The 3,279-nt window shown below is 41.8% G+C and overlaps 1 pseudogene; it reads left to right on the plus strand.

The window, feature by feature from the left end:
• Nucleotides 1-1,716: 1,716 nt before the first annotated feature.
• Nucleotides 1,717-2,830, plus strand: LOC108299452 (annotated as a pseudogene).
• Nucleotides 2,831-3,279: the final 449 nt, after the last annotated feature.

Genomic DNA, 3,279 nt, shown 5'->3' on the forward strand with positions numbered 1-3,279 from the left:
TGTTTTATGGATATGTTAGAAAAATAATTTGTTAAACTTGTAAATCACATGTATATTTAAATTCTTTATCAGTAGTAGCAAATTGTCTGAAACCTCAAAAAATGTATTGTATCAAAGCCTGACTACACAGCAATTAAGAACAACTGCATAAATAAACAGTATTGTATTTTGATCATTAGGTTTTCCTTAAAGTGCTATTATATTGATTCTATAATTACTCTTCTGTCATGGTAACCATGATGTCTTGCACATTAATGATTACTTTGCAATTCATTTTTCAGTAGTGTTGATAGACCTTAAGAGATCTCTTCTGAAGCCTTTTGTTGCTCCAGCATGTGCCATAGTGCTAATAAAAATTTAGAATATTGGTGTAGTCAAGATGTTTTATTTATATGCACTTTTATTGTGTGTCAGGCTTTTGCCAAGCACTTGAACAACAATGATGAAAAAAAACCAGACTCTTTGGCTTTTCGTTTTGTTTTTGTTTTTGTTGTTAACTGTCTGATGATATAGATTATATGCATTATGTATTATGTAGAGGAATGATAGAATCTGAAGAGTATTTACAACAACTCATTATGACCTCAGGTTAGAGGATGGTTCTGAGGAGGCAAAGCTGTGGAGAGTGAAAATTCGAATAGCTCAAGTGACAGGTATAAAAACTGGAACTAGATTGGAGGTAAGAAGTTGTAGAAATAAAAGGAGAGAGTCACTTTGAACAATCTCAGGAAATAGAATGAACAGGACTTGATTATTGTGTAGGAGGCAGAATGAGAGTCGTAGAAGAGACTAGAAAGACTCTGATGGCTGGTGAGTTGTCTGAGTGGACAGTGGTTGGCATTAATGGAGATTAGGAAAATAGGATTAGCTGATTTAGTGAGGAAAAGATAGTGGATTCAATTTTGGAATGTCTAGGTTAAGGTGCCTGTGGAATTCAATTATTTAGGCTCATCAGGCAGTTGGAGTCCTTATTTCAGGTTAAGAGTCAGGATTGAAGAACAGATTTGAGGGCTGGCAGGATCAGATAGTAATGTAAGACATGAAGATAGGTAAAGTTCTTCAAATAGCATGTAGAATGAACACCACAGGGATTGTGGATTTTTAGAAAACCAACATTTGAGGGGGTAGCACAGCATAACCTGAAACAATAGATAGGATCAGAAGCTCTCAGTGCTTGAGAGGTGAACAGAGCTAAGATTTTCACAAGCTAGTAGTTAAGCTAGGCACAGTGGCATTTGCCTCCCAGCCACTTGGGTGGCTGAAGCAGGAGGATTGCTTGAGCCCAGGAATTTGATACCATCCCAGGCAACACGGCAAGGCTTCCAGCTCTTAAGAAAAATAAAAATTAAACAGTGAGTCATCCATACAGCATCCAGATCTTGATTTCTAACACTATTCTTTAATCAAAGGAACCAGAGATCGTTGTAGAAATCTGAGGCAGGAAATACATAAGATGATCCTAGAGTAACTTGTTGTGCCAGAAAATGAGAAACTGCTGAAAAAATAACCAAACAAGCAGAAAAACAAATAATCTAATTTAAATATGGGAAAATGAGCTTAATAAACATCTCTCAGAAGAAAATATAAATGCACAACATCACTAATGAGGAAGAGGCAGTGATGGAAGTGTGAGCAGCAACTGGGTGGTCACCATGGCTGGGACCACCACCATCAAAGCGATAAAGCTGGAGCCCCCAGCTCTGCAGCAACAGACTGATGATACAGAGGAGAGAGCCAAATGCTTCCAGTGAGGAGTGTAGGGAGAAAGGCAGTCCCAGGAACAGACTGAGGCTGAGAGGCCTCCTTGAACCTTAGGGGCCAACTGGTTGAAGATGAGCTGGATCATGCTCAGGAGCAGGTGGCCACTGCCCTGCAAAATCTGGAAGACATGGGAAAAGCTTCTGCTGAGAGTGAGAAAGGTATAAAGGTTATTGAAATCTGGGCCTTAAAAGATGAAGAAAAGTCTGGGCATGGTGGCTTATGGCTGTAATCACACACTTTGGAAGGCCAAGGTGAGCAGGTCACTTGAGCCCAGGGGTTCAAGACCAGCCAGGGCAAAATGAGAAGGTCCTGTCTCTGTTAAAAAATACAATAAAAATAAAAATATATAAAAAAATAGCTGGGCCATGTGGCACATTCCTGTAGCCTTAGCTACTTGGGAGGCTGAGGTAGGTGGGTCACCTGAGTAGGGGAAGTTGGGGCTGCAGTAAGCTGAGGTCATGCCACTGTTCTTTAATCTAGGCATTGGAATGAGATCCTCTCTCCCTCTCTCTCTCTCTCTCTCTCTCTCTCACACACACACACACACACACACACACACAGAGAGAGAGAGAGAGAGAGAGAGAGAGAGAAAGAGAGAGAAGAAAGAAAAACAGAAAGAAGAAAAAAAGAAGATAAAGGAAAGATGAAGCTCTGGGAAATCCAACTCAAAGAAGCTCAGCACATTGAAGAAGAGGCACATAGGAAGCATGAAGAAGTGGTTTATACCCCAGTGATTACTGAAGAAGACTTGGAATCCACAGACAAAGGAGTTGAGCTGGCAGAGTCCTGTTGCTGAGAGGTGGATGAGCCAATCAACTGATGGACCAGAACCTGAAACGTCTGTGTGCTGCTGAAGAAAAGTACTCTCAAAAGGAAGACAAATAAGGAAGAGATCAAGATTCATACCAATAAACTCAAGGAGCCATGGACTCATAAAAATTTTGCTGAGAAATGAGTAGCCAAGCTGGAAAAGACGATTGATGATTTGGAAGATGAACTGAAATGCACCAACGAGAAGCTCCTCTGTATACAAATGTTGCTGGACTAGACTCTGCTGAAGGAGATGTAGAGCGCCCCAGTCCCACCCTGCCCCTGCTCTGACCTCTGACTCCTCTGGAGGCCAGCCTTCCCCAAGTTGACATTGCTACTGAGGGCCGATCTTTAACTGGAAGGTTGCTTTCTCCTTTCACCACCCCTCCAGCCACCCCTCTGTGTCATTTTCACCAAACTGACTCTGCCTCTTTCCAGAGACTCCAGCGGGGTTAGAAGCTGGGCACCTTCAGGAACAACACTGAAGGGAATGCAAGCACAGTGCAAAACGTCTTTAAAAGCATGTTGTGATGTAAACACTTTGGTTTTTATTTGTTTTCTGCTTTTGTCCTCATTGGGTTTTGTGTGTGTGTGTGTGTGTGTGTGTGTGTGTGTGTGTGTTTGTTTTTTGAGACAGGGTCTCACTGAAACGCCTGGACTGGAGTGCAGCATCACAATTATGCTCACTGCAGCCTAAACTTCCCAGGG

The sequence above is a fragment of the Cebus imitator genome, unplaced genomic scaffold (assembly GCF_001604975.1).
Source record: "Cebus imitator isolate Cc_AM_T3 unplaced genomic scaffold, Cebus_imitator-1.0 Scaffold22, whole genome shotgun sequence".
In the NCBI taxonomy this organism is placed as follows: Eukaryota; Metazoa; Chordata; class Mammalia; order Primates; family Cebidae; genus Cebus; species Cebus imitator.